The sequence below is a fragment of the Chiloscyllium punctatum genome, chromosome 39 (genome assembly GCF_047496795.1).
Source record: "Chiloscyllium punctatum isolate Juve2018m chromosome 39, sChiPun1.3, whole genome shotgun sequence".
Lineage (NCBI taxonomy): Eukaryota > Metazoa > Chordata > Chondrichthyes > Orectolobiformes > Hemiscylliidae > Chiloscyllium > Chiloscyllium punctatum.
In genome coordinates this window covers 13,722,030-13,736,680 of record NC_092777.1, presented here as the reverse complement: position 1 = coordinate 13,736,680, position 14,651 = coordinate 13,722,030, and positions in this window count along the sequence as shown.

Genomic DNA, 14,651 nt, shown 5'->3' with positions numbered 1-14,651 from the left:
CAGTCACATAGGTGGGTTAACTCCAGGAAGGGTAAGAGAGGTAGGCACCTAGGGCAGGAGTCTATTGTGGATATACCCATTTCAAACAGGTATGCCGTTTTGGAAAATGTAGGGGGTGATGGATTCTTAGGGGAATGTAGCAAGAACAGCCATGTTTCTGGTATTGAGACTGGCTCTAATGCAACGAGGGGTACGTCGGCTTCCAAGAGATCAATTGTGTTAGGGGATTCTGTAGTCCGAGGTACACACAGATGTTTCTGTGGCCAGCAGAGAAAAAGCAGAATGGTGTGTTGTTTCCCTGGTGCCAGGATCAAGGATGTCTCAGAGAGGGTGCAGAATGTTCTCACGGGGAAGAGGAGCCAGCAAGAGGTCATTGTCCAATTGGAACCAATGACATTGGAAGGGAAAAGGTTGAGATTCTGAAGGGGGATTACAGAGAGTTAGGCAGAAATTTAAAAAGGAGGTCCTCGAGAGTAGTAATATCTGGATTACTCCCAGTGCTACGAGCTAGTAAAGGCAGGAATAGGAGGATAGAGCAGATGAACAGTGCAGGAGAGAGAGAGAGAGAACCTGCACAGTTACTGCCTTGGCTGTTTTTGAATTCATATATCGCTGGACATCGGAGGAGCTGGTGTATGGGAGAAGGATTCACATTTTTGGATCATTGGAATCTCTTTTGGGGTAGAAGTGACCTGTACAAGAAGGAAGGATTGCACCTAAATTGGAAGGGGACGAATATACTGGCAGGGAAATTTGCTCGAGCTGCTCGGGAGGATTTAAACTAGTACGGTGGGGGGGGTGGAGATGGGACCCAGGGAGATAGTGAGGAAAGAGATCGATCTGAGACGGGTACAGTTGAGATTAGAAGTGAGTCAAACAGTCAGGGCAGGCAGGGACAAGGTAGGGCTAATAAATTAAACTGCATTTATTTCAATGCAAGGGGCCTAACAGGGAAGGCAGATAAACTCAGGGCATGGTTAGGAACATGGGACTGGGATATCAACGCAATTACAGAAACATGGCTCAGGGATGGGCAGGACTGGCAGCTTAATGTCCCAGGATACAAATGCTACAGGAAGGATAGAAAGGGAGGCAAGAGAGGAGGGGGAGTGGCATTTTTGATAAGGGATAGCATTACAGCTGTGCTGAGGGAGGATATTCCCAGAAATACATCCAGAGAAGTTATTTGAGTGGAACTGAGAAATAAGAAAGGGATGATCACCTTATTGGGATTGTATTATAGACCCCCTAATAGTCAGAGGGAAATTGAGAAACAAACTTGTAAGGAGATCTCAGCTATCTTTAAGAATAATAGGATGGTTATGGTAGGGGATTTTAACTTTCCAAACATCGACTGGGACTGCCATAGTGTTAAAGGTTTAGATGGAGAGGAATTTTTTAAATGTGTACAAGACAATATTCTGATTCAGTATGTGGATATACCTACAAGAGAAGGTGCAAAACTTAACCTACTCTTGGGAAATAAGGCAGGGCAGGTGACTGAGGTGTCAGTGGGGGAGCACTTTGGGGCCAGTGACCATAATTCTATTCGTTTTAAAATAGTGATGGAAAAGGATAGACCAGATCTAAAAGTTGAAGTTCTAAATTGGAGAAAGGCCAATTTTGACAGTATTAGGCAAGAACTTTCGAAAGCTGTTTGAGGCAGATGTTCGCAGGTAAAGGGATGGCTGGAAAATGGGAAGCCTTCAGAAATGAGATAACGAGAATCCAGAAAAAGTATATTCCTGTCAGGGTGAAAGGGAAGGCTGGTAGGTATAGGGAATGCTGGATGACTAAAGAAATTGAGGGTTTGGTTAAGAAAAAGAAGGAAGCATATGTCAGCTATAGACAGGTTAGATCGAGTGAATCCTTAGAAGAGTATAAAGGAAGTAGGAGTACACTTAAGAGGGAAATCAGGAGGGCAAAACGGGGACATGAGATAGCTTTGGCAAATAGAATTAAGGAGAATCTAAAGGGTTTTTACAAAATATATTAAGGACAAAAGGGTAACTAGGGAGAGAATAGGGCCCCTCAAAGATCAGCAAGGTGGCCTTTGTGTGGAGCCACAGAAAATGGGGGAGATACTAAATGAATATTTTGCATCAGTATTTACTGTGGAAAAGGATATGGAAGATATAGACTGTAGGGAAATAGATGGTGACATCTTGCAAAATGTCCATATTACAGAGGAGGAAGTGCTGGATGTCTTGAAACGGTTAAAGGTGGATAAATCCACAGGACCTGATCAGGTGTACCCGAGAACTCTGTGGGAAACTATGGAAGTGATTGCTGGGCCTCTTGCTGAGATATTTGTATCATCGATAGTCACAGGTGAGGTGCCAGAAGACTGGAGATTGGCAAACGTGGTGCCACTGTTTAAGAAAGATGGTAAGGACAAGCCAGGGAACTATAGACCGGTGAGCCTGACGTCAGTGGTGGGCAAGTTGTTGGAGGGAATCCTGAGGGACAGGATGTACATGTATTTGGAGAGGCAAGGACTGATTACGAATAGTCAACATGGCTTTGTGTGTGGGAAATCATGTCTCAGAAACTTGATTGAGTTTTTTGAAGAAGTAACAAAGAGGATTGATGAGGGCAGAGCAGTAGATGTGATCAATATGGACTTCAGTAAGGTGTTCGACAAGGTTCCCCATGGGAGACTGATTAGCAAGGTTAGATCTCATGGAATACAGGGAGAACTAACCATTTGAATACAGAACTTTCTCAAAGGGAGAAGACAGAGGGTGGTGGTGGAGGGTTGTTTTTTAGATTGGAGGCCTGTGACCAGTGGAGTGCCACAAGGATCGGTGCTGGGTCCTCTACTTTTTGTCATTTACATAAATGATTTGGATGCGAGAATAAGAGGTACAGTTAGTAAGTTTGCAGATGACACCAAAATTGGAGGTGTAATGGACAGTTAAGAGGGTTACCTCAGATTACAACAGGATCTAGACCAGTTGGGCCAATGGGCTGAGAAGTGGCAGATGGAGTTTAATTCAGAGAAATGCAAGGTGCTGTATTTTGGGAAAGCAAATCTTAGCAGGACTTATACACTTCATGGTAAGATCCTAGGGAGTGTTGCTGAACAAAGAAACCTTGCAGTGCAGGTTCATAGCTCCTTGAAAGTGGAGTCGCAGGTAGATAGGATAGTGAAGAAGGCATTTGGTATGCTTTCCTTTATTGGTCAGAGTATTGAGTACAGGAGTTGGCAGGTCATGTTGCGGCTGTACAGGACATTCGTTCGGCCACTGTTGGAATATTGCATGCAATTCTGGTCTCCTTCCTATCGGAAAGATGTTGTGAAACTTGAAAGGGTTAAAAAAAATATACAAGGATGTTGCCAGGGTTGGAGGTTTGAGCTATAGGGAGAGGCTGAATAAGCTGGGGCTGTTTTCCCTGGAGCATCAGAGGCTGAGGGGTGACCTTATAGAGGTTTATAAAATTATGAGAAGCATGGATAGGATAAATAGACAAGGTCTTTTTTCCCTGGGTGGGGGAGTCCAGAACTAGAGGGCATAGGTTTAAGTGAGAAGGTAAAGTTGAGACAATGGGCTGCTTTTAATGGAATACACTTCTGAAATGTGCACCTCAGTTTTCAGTCTTTCTGTTGGGTGTATTGGGGATTAAACTGACTAGTGTCTTCAGACAATTCAGTAGTTCAGAGGTCACTGCATTTAAATCGATTGATACTTGTGAAAACAGCATACTAATGTGAGTGCAAAAGATCGAAAAGAAAATAACAGCTGACATCATATGGTTAACTCTCTCCTCCACATTTAAGTAAATAATTTTGAAACAAAATACCAAACATTCTGTCAGTACATCTTACTCATTCCCTTTCTTTCCTATAAAAGATATAATAAATAATAACAATAATATTTTACACTAAATACATAAATGGGGAACGTAGATAATCGGCAGTTCTCAAAAACCACCATTCCCAAAAGGATTTACCCTAAATTGTGGTTGTGAATACATTTGAAATTCTGGTCACCATTTCCTGAAATTCTTCAGACATGGAGCAGACGTAGAGGACAGACGATTCACAACATTAACTCCCTTGTTTAAAAATGGTGAACGCTTTACATCACAGACCAGCGAGTTTCATGTCAGTAGTGAAGAAACCATTAGAAAAAATTAATCCAGGACAAAACTGAGGGTGAGACACAATACGTGGAGCTACCTTGGATGGAATCTGGAGAAATGGGAAACCAGAACCTGAGTTTGAGAAAGGAAATCACAGCAAATCTCTCAGGTGATTGCCTGGTGAGTATTTCTCCCGTGCTGATCTTTCTCCAAAGTTAGGAACTCTGATATTAAAGACATTGATTTTTTTTTGAGTACATCATAAGGTTGGCTTTCTTATATTTAACTGACATCAATAGAAAGGAAATCTGCCTGGTGAAACTCTCCCTTTTAAATAATAAACATAGCACTATCATAGAATTAAACTACAGAAGAGGTCAAGTCTATATAGCTAAAAACATACTACTACCTAGACTAGTTTCACTGTCCCAGACATGGCTCATAGGCTTGAACATTATGACACTAAGTGCTCATCCAAGTACTTTTTAAAGATTGAAAAGTGATCTGCCTTAACTACCCTCCTAGGCAGCGCATTCCAAAACCACCACTACCACTCCCCTCTGGGTGAAAATGTATTTCCTCAAATCCCCTCGAAACCTCTTGCCTTCCATTTTTACTAAACTTGTTACTGACCCTTCGACTGAAGAGAACAGCTGCTTTTTATTCATCCTGCCCGTATCCATCATAATTTTATACACCTCGATCAGGTTCTCACCACCTCCGCGCCCCCCCCCCCCCCGCCCCCACATCCCCAAATATTCTCTGCTCTAAAGTAAACAACCCAAAATTATCCAGCTTCTCTTCACAGCTGAAACGTGCTGACCCAGACAACATCCTGGTGCATCTCCTTTCCACTGTCTCCAGTGCAATCACATCCTTCCTATAGTGAGGTGACCAGAACTGCACACAGCACTCCAGCTGTGGCCTAAATAAACTTCTGTACAGGTCTCCAAAGATCCCTCTGAGCTTCCCAGTGTCTTGTCATTATTCAGTACTCCCTTTTCACTTCTTCCAAAGTGCACCGATTCACATTTATCAGGGTTAAATTTCCAAGGTATTTTCTTTCTTCTGATACTCTGCAGGCCCTCTCTCTCTCTCTCTCTCTATATATATACATACAAGGGTGGCAGCAATTTAGAAACCTTCACCCATGTCACTCAGCTACAGTTGCTTGCTCAGACAGAATAATTGGGAGCTTTCCTTCTGCTGGTGTTATTTTAATTTACCAATACTAGAGATTAAAATAGGCTCCAAAAAACCTACCACTTTAGATAGGGCACCAAATCTCTGAAAACATGCTCAGCCTGTAACATCATCTCTTCACATGGAGAAAATAGGTTTGACTGAATAGTTTGTTTTCCTGATTAGAATGGTAGAAACAGATAGTTTACCATGACCTTGAAGAGAGTTTTGAATTGATTTTTGTTACTCCTATCTGCAAGGTAACACTGTACTTTGTTCATATTTTATCCAAAGGCTGTTAAGGAGCCTCCAAACTTCAAACTTGACACTATACAAAGACCAAAAAAAAATGCTATCTAGGGACTTCCATAACTGCCAACATAAACCCAGGTACCTTGGTTTGTGACAAAACTAGAGGTTGAGGGTTGGTCTTTAGTGCCAATATATATCAGTAGAAATTAAGACAAAGTGGTGCAGAATTCCCAGTGCAAATTGATTTACCAATTTACTTCTGGTCCAGGTTCCTGCAAGTCAGCTCAGGTGCAGAACACTTTTCATCCACAGAAGGCAAATAGCTAGTTAACACGTTCAAAATGGCAATTAAACTTATCACTTAGCAGATGACTGGAAATTTCCCATGAGTGTTGTGGTTCTGTTCGCCGAGCTGGGAATTTGTCTTGCAAACGTTTTGTCCCCTGTCTAGGTGACATCCTCAGTGCTTGGGAGCCTCCTGTGAAGCGCTTCTGTGCTGTTTCCTCCAGCATTTATAGTGGCCTGTCTCTGCCGCTTCCGGTTGTCAGTTCCAGCTGTCCACTGTAGTGGCCGGTATATTGGGTCGAACTGACAACCGGAAGCGGCAGAGACAGGCCACTATAAATGCCGGAGGAAACAGCACAGAAGCGCATCACAGGAGGCTCCCAAGCACTGAGGATGTCACCTAGACAGGGGACGAAACATTTGCAAGACAAATTCCCAGCTCGGCGAACAGGACCACAACAACGAGCACCCAAGCTACAAATCTTCTCCCAAACTTTGATTTCCCATGAGTCTACAGGCCCCTGCAGTATTGGGAGCACCGAAGAAGCCCAGAAGCAGTCTCCTGGCAATGGAACAGGCCTCCAATACATTTTGTTCACTTTGAATCTGGATATAGATAGGCTGGAGATTTAGGCAGAGAAATGGCAGATGGAGTTTAGTCCGAGCAAATGCGAGCTGATGCCTTTTGTAAGATCTAATGCAAGAGGGAAGTATGCAGTAAATGGTAAAACATTAATAGCATCAACGACACAGAGAGATCCAGGCGTACAGGTCCACAGTTCCGTGGAAGCGTTAACACAAGTGGATAAGGTGGTCAAATAGGCATATGGCCTGCCTTCATTGGTCAGGGCATAGAGTGTAAAAATTGGCAAGTCATCTTGCAGCTGTATAGACCTTTAGTTAGGCCACATCGGGAATATTGTGTACAGTTCTGGTCACCACAGTCTCGGAGGGGTGTTGGAGAGGGTACAGAAACCGTTTACTAAGATGTTGCCTAGTTTGAAGGGTATGTCGGCTCCAGTGTAACGCAAAAGTACTGCTTTTTTGTGGTCTTTAGGTACAAGACAATCACGCAGTAGTCACACCATTTAAAATAATGGGGCTGGTTACACGTTCAATTCTTCAATCACAGTAAAGCCAATTCACATTGAGGAAATGTATATTATAGTGGAACTGGCTGTATTAGATATGAGGAGAGGGTGGGAAAACTTAGTTTGTTTGCACTTGCATGTTGAAAGATGAAGGTGACCTAATATAAGTTTACAAAATGACGAGAGGCATGGATTGGACAGTCAGAATCTTTTGTCAAGATCAGAGTGGTGCTGGAAAAGCACAGCAGGTCAGGCAGCATCCGAAAAGCAGGAAAATCGATGTTTCGGGCAAAACCCCTTTATTAGGAATGAGGCAGGGACCCTCCGGGATGGAAATAAATGGGAAGGGGGGGTGGGGCTGGGGGGAAGGTAGCCAAGAGTACGATAGGTGAATGGGGGTAGGGGTGGAGGTGATAGGTCAGAGAGGAGGGTGAAGTGGATAGATGGGAAGGGAGATTGGCAGGTGGGACCGGTCATGGGGACAGTGCTGAGCTGGAAGGTTGGAACTGAGGTAAAGTGGGGGAGGGGAAATGAGGAAACTGGTGAAGTCCACATTGATGCCCCAGGGTTGAAATGTTCCGAGGCAGAAGATGAGGCGTTCTTCCTCCAGGCGTCGGGTGGTGAGGGAGCGGTGATGGAGGAGGCCCAGGACCTCCATGTCCTCGGCAGAAATGTTCGGCCACGGGGCGGTGGGGTTGGTTGGTGCGGGTGTCCCGGAATGTTCCCTAAAGCGCTCTGCAAGGAGGCGTCCAGTCTCCCCAATGTAGAGGAGACTGCATCGGGAGCAACGGACACAATAAATGATATTGGTGGATGTGCAGGTAAAACTTTGATGGATGTGGAAGACTCCTTTTGGGCCTTGGATGGAGGTGAGGGAGGAGGTGTGGGCGCAGGTTTTACAATTCCTGTGGTGGCAAGGGAAGGTGCGAGGAGGGGAGGGTGGGTTGTTGGGGGCTGTGGACCTGACCAGGTAGTCACGGAGGGAACGGTCTGTGCAGAAAGGGGAAAGGAAATCCTTTTCCCAGGGTAGAAAAGTCAATTACTAGGGACATTGGTTGAAGGTAAAAGTGTAAAGGAGATGTGAGAGGCAATTTCTTTTACAAGAGGATGGTAAGTGTCTGGAATGTGCAGGCTGAGGAGGTAGAGGATACAGATATAACAGCAAATTTAACAGGCATCTTGACAGACACATGAATAGGCAGAGAATTGAGGCAAAAAGGTTTTTACTTTATAAAGGCATCAAGTGTTAGCATAGGCTTGTTGGGCCAAAGGGTCTGTTCCTGTTCTGTACTGCTCTTTGTTCTTTGTAAACATACAAACTTGCAACAGAATTTAACAGAATAAAAGCAGGAAGGATGTTCCTGATGACGAGGGAATGCAGAATCAGGCTGAGGGGGAGTCACAGTTTCAGAATGGGAATAGGCCATTTAGGAGTGAGGTGAGATGACTGATCTGTACCCGTAGAGTTGGGAGCCTTGGAATTCTCGGCCACAAAAAGTGGTTGAGGCCAAACCATTGAATGTTTTCAAGTAGGAGATAGACATCGCTCTTGGGGGCTAAAGGGATCAAAGGCTACAGGAGAAAGCAGGAATGGGGGCTGAGTTGGATGGGCAGCCATGGTCATATTGAATGGCCTACTCCTGATCCTGTTTTCTATGTTTCTTGCATTTTATAAACTCCCATCTCATATTCAGCCCATTGTCTCAACTTTACCATCTCATTTGACTTCTCTACCTAAGATCTCTATCACATAAAGGGGATATCTTTGATTGACACCAGTATTCACTTAATCCCCTTCCAACCCTATTCTCTTTTATTTCATATGAACGTACAAACACGTGAATTTGGAGCAGAAGCATGCCATTCAACCTCTTGAGTCTGCTCCACCTTTACACAGGAACATAAGAGCCAAAGTAGGCCATTCAGCCCCTCAAACTTGTTCTGCCATTCAACGAGTTCATGGCTGATCTACGACCTAACTCCATATGCCTGCTTTTGGTCCATGCCCTTTAATATCTTCAATAAACCAAAATTTATCTATCACAGACTTAAAATTCAAATCAATCATGGCTAATCCGATCACAGCCTGCTCCCAGTAACCTTCCAGCCCCTCGATTGCTCAGAATCTATCTACTTCTGCCTTAAAAAAAAGTCTTAAACTCCTTTGATGAAGGAAGATCCAAATACTCTCAAAGATTTCCTTATCAATCTTATTTTTGAACAGAGACACCTGGCTTTTTGTGTATTCCTGTCCCATTCCCGTAAGCCGATGATTAAATCCTAATTGTATAAAGCTTGTCACAAACATTCTGTAGCCATCAAACTGATTGGCCATTCCCTCATCCCAGTTTTAATGAATGGAAGCTTTCTTCCTTAATGGTCAACCAATGCATTGAGTTCCCTCAAAGTCAGGGGTGGAGATCTACAGCACTGAAAGAGGCCCTTCAGTCCATCTTGCCTGTGCCGGTCCAGAGTATCTGGATGTGCAACATCAAACATTGTTGGAACTCCTGCTCTGGTACAAAAAACTATTCACTACACCAAGATCTTGGAATTAGAGCATTGAAAGGGACATTTGGCCCAACTTGCCTATACTGATCCTCTGAAGGAGCAATTCAACTTGTGGCCTTAACCCTGCCTTTTCCCTTCAAATTCTATATCAGCTGTGACAGGATTGGAACCCTTGTTCCTAGACTGCTAGCTGGGGACAGTAGGTTCCTAACGCAAAGACAGCCCTACAACACTACATTCTCTTCATCATAACATTTGCCCATTTCCTCCTCTGTTATATTACTCATTGCCTGAAATGAATGGCCTCATCCATACTGGAAGCAAAAAGGTGAGGAAATGGGGTGGCTGTTCTAGATGTAGTACTCAGAGTGTTGGTTGGAGGTTTACAGGTATGATCCCCCCATGCCAGTGAGTTAAGAACAAACATTGAAGCTGGTATCTGAGAAGAACAGAAATGGAGTGTTGTATAGTTGGAGGTGCTACCTTTCAGACAAGGTTTAAAGCAGGGCCATGCCAACCCCTTCATGTGCATGTAAGAGGTGAGGCGGATCCCCCCTAGACACCTGTCCTATATTTTTCTGACCAACAAAATAGTTGTTTGTGGGATCTTGCCATGCACAGATTAACTGCTGTGTTTCAACATTACATCAGTGACAACATTTCAAAAGGTGCTCCCATTGGCTGAGAAGAGACACCCTGAGACCTTAAAAGGTGCTCTGCTACTGCAAGTCTTCCTTCATTGCTCCCTCTTCATTTTAACTGAATAATGCGTCACTGTTTCAGGTGGTATGGTGGCTCAGTGGTTAACACTATTGCCTCACAGTAACAGGGTCCCAGTCTTGATTCCACCCTCAGGTGATTGCCTGTGTGAACCTTGCACATTCCCCCTGTGTCTGCATGGGTTTCCTCTGGATGCTGCCGTTTCCTCCCAAAGTCCAGAGATGTGCAGGTTAGGTGGACCGAACATAAGAAGTTGTCCTGGGCTGTGGCAGGCTAGGTGGATTAGCCATGCAAAATGGAGGGTTATAGGGTGGAATGCACTTCAGAGGGTTGGTGTGGACTCTATGGACTGAACAGCCAGCTTCCACGCTGTTGGGAGACTATGCTTATCAATTGTAATTAATCCCATGATCAATTTGCTTGACTTTTTGACATGGACACACACGATAATAAGATATTGAATGGTAGTAGATTTGAGTGGAACTGATGACCTGACAAATTATTTGTCAATCTCACAGTTGCAGAAGAGATTTAATTATTGACAATTATAAGGTGGTTCAATGTTTGTGAAGTCAAAGGTGTTTAGTATGGTTGATAACATTGCTGACCGAAGTCAAACTGGAAGGGTGAGAATTCTTAACAGAAGTGCAGCCCACTGAAATAACACAGGACTGTAAGGAAATTTTGAAATCTGTGCCTGACTTCACCCTAAGGATTTGATGGGTTAGTCAATCAGGATCACTCGCAAAAGATAATGGATAATTTTAAACATAACAGACTGAGAAAAACAATGATCGTATCTAGTTGTCCCGGGGAGAATGAATTTAATGGCCATTTTATTGTTAACTTGTGTATTCTCCTCATTAAACACTGCAAAGTGCTCCTATCAAAAGCATGTTTTATTCTTGCCAATATCAATTATTATCATATGCTTTTATAAACCTGTAGTGATTGGAGTGTGATCCTCATCTGAGGTTGTTAACCAGGGCCAATCAGAAGCCCTGGCTGACCAATATTAATGGGGGATTTATACCGCAGTTAGGCGGTAGTGTAGTCTTGGTGGGGAGGGGGGAAATAAACATGAGTGTCAGAGGGTTTGTTCATCCTGAGATCTGGTAAAAAAAAACAGGAGAAATAAAAAGAAAAAATAAAAGAACAAGAGTGGGAGGGGTTCTGCTCACTCTGAGAGTTGGATCAGTGTGGAGTGAAGGCCTCTGCTCTTTTTCCTGTGTTAAAAGGGAGAGGAGATTGATTCTGTTGGTGTCTTCCCGTTGAGGAGAGTTTTATTTTGAAGTTTCTTGTTTCTTTTTTATTGTTTATTGTGGTTGTTTGTTTTCTGGCTTTTCTTTTCTTTTTTGCTTATTTGAAGCTGTGCTCAGCTGCACAGGCAAATGAAAAAGAAAAATTAACAGGGGCTTTAGAATCTCCTCAGTTCAGGGACTGACTCCCAAGCTGGCTGGCTACAACCAGTGTCCTGTGCACAAGTATACATTACATTGTTTCGGCCACTTTTGGAATACTGCATTTAATTCTGGTCTCCAAGTTAGAGGACAGATGTTGTGAAACTTGAAAGGGTTCAGAAAAGATGTTCCCAGGGTTGGAGGGTTTGAGCTATAGGGAGAGGCTGAACAGGCTGGGGCTGTTTTCCCTGGAGCGTTGGAGACTGGGGAGGTGGTCTTATAGAGGTTTATAAAATCATAAGGGGTATAGACATGGAAAAATATCGCAAAGGTCTTTTCTTCAGGGTAGTGGAATCCAAAACTAGAGGGCATAGATTTAAGGTGGGAGGGGAAAGATTTAAAAGGGACCTAAGGGGCAACTTTTTCACGCAGAGGGTGGTGCGAGTGTGGAGTGAGCTGCCGAAGAAAGTGGTGGAGGCTGGTACAATTACAGCATTTAAAAGGCATCTGGATGGGTTAATGAATAGGAAGGGTTTAGAGGGATATGGGCCAAGTCCTATTTATTTAGGATATCTGGTTGGCATGGATGAGTTGAACCAAAGGATCTGTTTCCATGCTGTACATCCCTATGTCTCTGAGTAAATAAAGGATGGCCTGCTGATGGGATACTGGCCTCCGTGCAGTTATTTCAAAACCTATAAATGTTTTTTGCTCTGGATTGCTGTTACCCCACCTTTTGGAACAGAATAGGACTGGGTATTAGTGAGCTGAGTGATCCTGAACCCACTGTACAGAACATTCACAAAAGGTGTGAAGGAATAAGGATTATCGTTTGACCTTGCTGGATTAGAACAAGGAAAGCTCAAAGATCAAATAGGTTGATGCAAGTCAACAATTGTGTAATTGTTCCACAGGAAGAAGTTAAGACATTATTGGAGTTCTTAAAAAAGGGTCTTCTCGTGACATAATACTTTGGACTGAATGTGCAAAAATTCTTTCCCTATTAGCAGTCCCATTTTTTATTAAAGAGGTGAAGGAAAACCTGTTACTGTATCGATTGAGGTTAAGGACATACATGTGGTGAGCACTGATTGGTGAGCACATACAAAGAGATGTTAAAGCAAAAGAAAAAAGAAGAAAAAATACATATATCCAGGAGATTCAGAGTCTCCACAGTAAAAAAAAGGAAAAAAACCCAGGAGATTTAGAGTCTCCTCAGTTTAGGGGATTGATTCTGTGCTGGCTGGGCCACAGTCAGTGTGCAACTGCTGCAGTTGGTTTCTGCTGGTTTCTTTGGGAGTACCTGACTCCTAAACTGGCTGGTTTACAAAGCACAAAAAAAAGGAAGTGATGCTTACTTGAAAAGGAATGGAGTCTTGAATTGTATACCCGTAATATTTCACTGCATGAATAAATCTATTCCAAAGTGTGACTCTGGTTCCATCCTCCATCTGGAGCATAACGATACTTGAAGTGTATCAAATGCTCATTAAATCACAGCAAAAGTGCTGCCCACACCAGCCACTGCAAACATGGAGGGATGTGAACACATGAGAGAGGGGAACAACGAGATTTATTAGGAAGTGGCTGGGACTGGAGGCAGGGAAAAGAGAAAGACCAAGAGGAAAGAGTTTGTAAGAGTGGGTGGTTATTTTCTTAAAGAAAGTGAGGACCACAGATGCTGGAGGTCAGAGTTGAAAAGTGTGCTGCTGGAAAAGCACAGCTGGTCAGGCAGCGTCTGAGGAGCAGGACAGTCAATGTTTCGGGCATAAACCTTTCATCAAAAATGTGGCCTGAAACGTCAGTTTTCCTGCTCCTCGGATGCTGCCTGACCGGCTGTGCTTTTCCAGCACCACACTTTTCGACTCTGGTTATTTTCTTCAGACTGGAATGGGCAAATTATTCAGCTTTTATAAAATTAGGAAGAGCCTCCATAGTTTGGATAGAGAAAGCCTATTTTCCTTATGAAAAGGTGATCAATAACCATGGGACATAGATATATAATAATGGGGAGAAGGATAAGAGGGAGGTTTAGCAGAAGCCTTCTGTTCAACAGAGTCCAGGGGGCCATGTGAAAGACTTGAATTCCCAAACGCTTCCAAAGGAGCTGAGAACACATTCAGGTGGACTAGTGAAAGCCCCACTGCAATTATCCCTTTAAAATAAGTTGAGGTCAGATATTTGGAGGGAGATGTAATCTAATATGTTAAGTCTAAGTGCTGATATGACACAGTGTACATCATCTCAGAAATTGGTGCAATGTCACATGACATAGGTCTAGAGGCAAGGTGAAGCCATAAGAAGATGCTCATTAAAATCGATTTGTTCTGCTTTAAGTTGTTTTGGGATCACAGACTCACAGTCCTCCAACACAACACTTCCTGGGTGTAGCCCAAGCTAAACCATACATGACCCAACTGGGATGGTGATCCTGACCATAGAAACATTCACATTAAATCATTTCAAGTTGGATCTTGAAGATTTAAAGTGATGGGGCTTTGAATATTTCCTTTTGGCAACTTGGACCAGAAGATATTGGAGCAGAATTAGACCATTCAGCCCATTGAGTCTGCTCCAACCCCATTCTCCTGCCTTCTCCCCCGCACTCTCCTGCAGCAATGAGTTCACCACACTCTGCCCGAAGAAATTCCTCCTAATCTCAGTTCCAAAATGTCATTCCTTTATTCTGAAGGTGTGAACCTGGGTCCCATCTCTCTTAATAGTGGAAACATCTCCTCCATGTCTACTCTATCCAGGTCTTTCAGTATTCTTTAAGTTTCAATCAAACCCCCCCCTCTCATCCTGCTCAACTCCACTGAGTCCTCAACCACTCCTCATAATTCAAGCCCTTCATTGCTGGGAGAATTCTTGTAAACCTTCTCTGGACTCCCTCTAATGGCAGCAAATCCTTCCTTAGGTATGGGGTCCAAAGCTGCTCACAATAATCCAAATGCAGTCTGACCAGAGACTTATACAGCCTCAGCAGTACATCGCTGCTCTCGTATTCTAGCCCTCTTGAAATGAATTCCAATATTGCATTTGCTTTCCTAATTACCAACTGAACCTGTATGATAACCTTCACAGAATCCTGAACTGAGACTCTTAAGTCCTTTTGAGCCTCAGA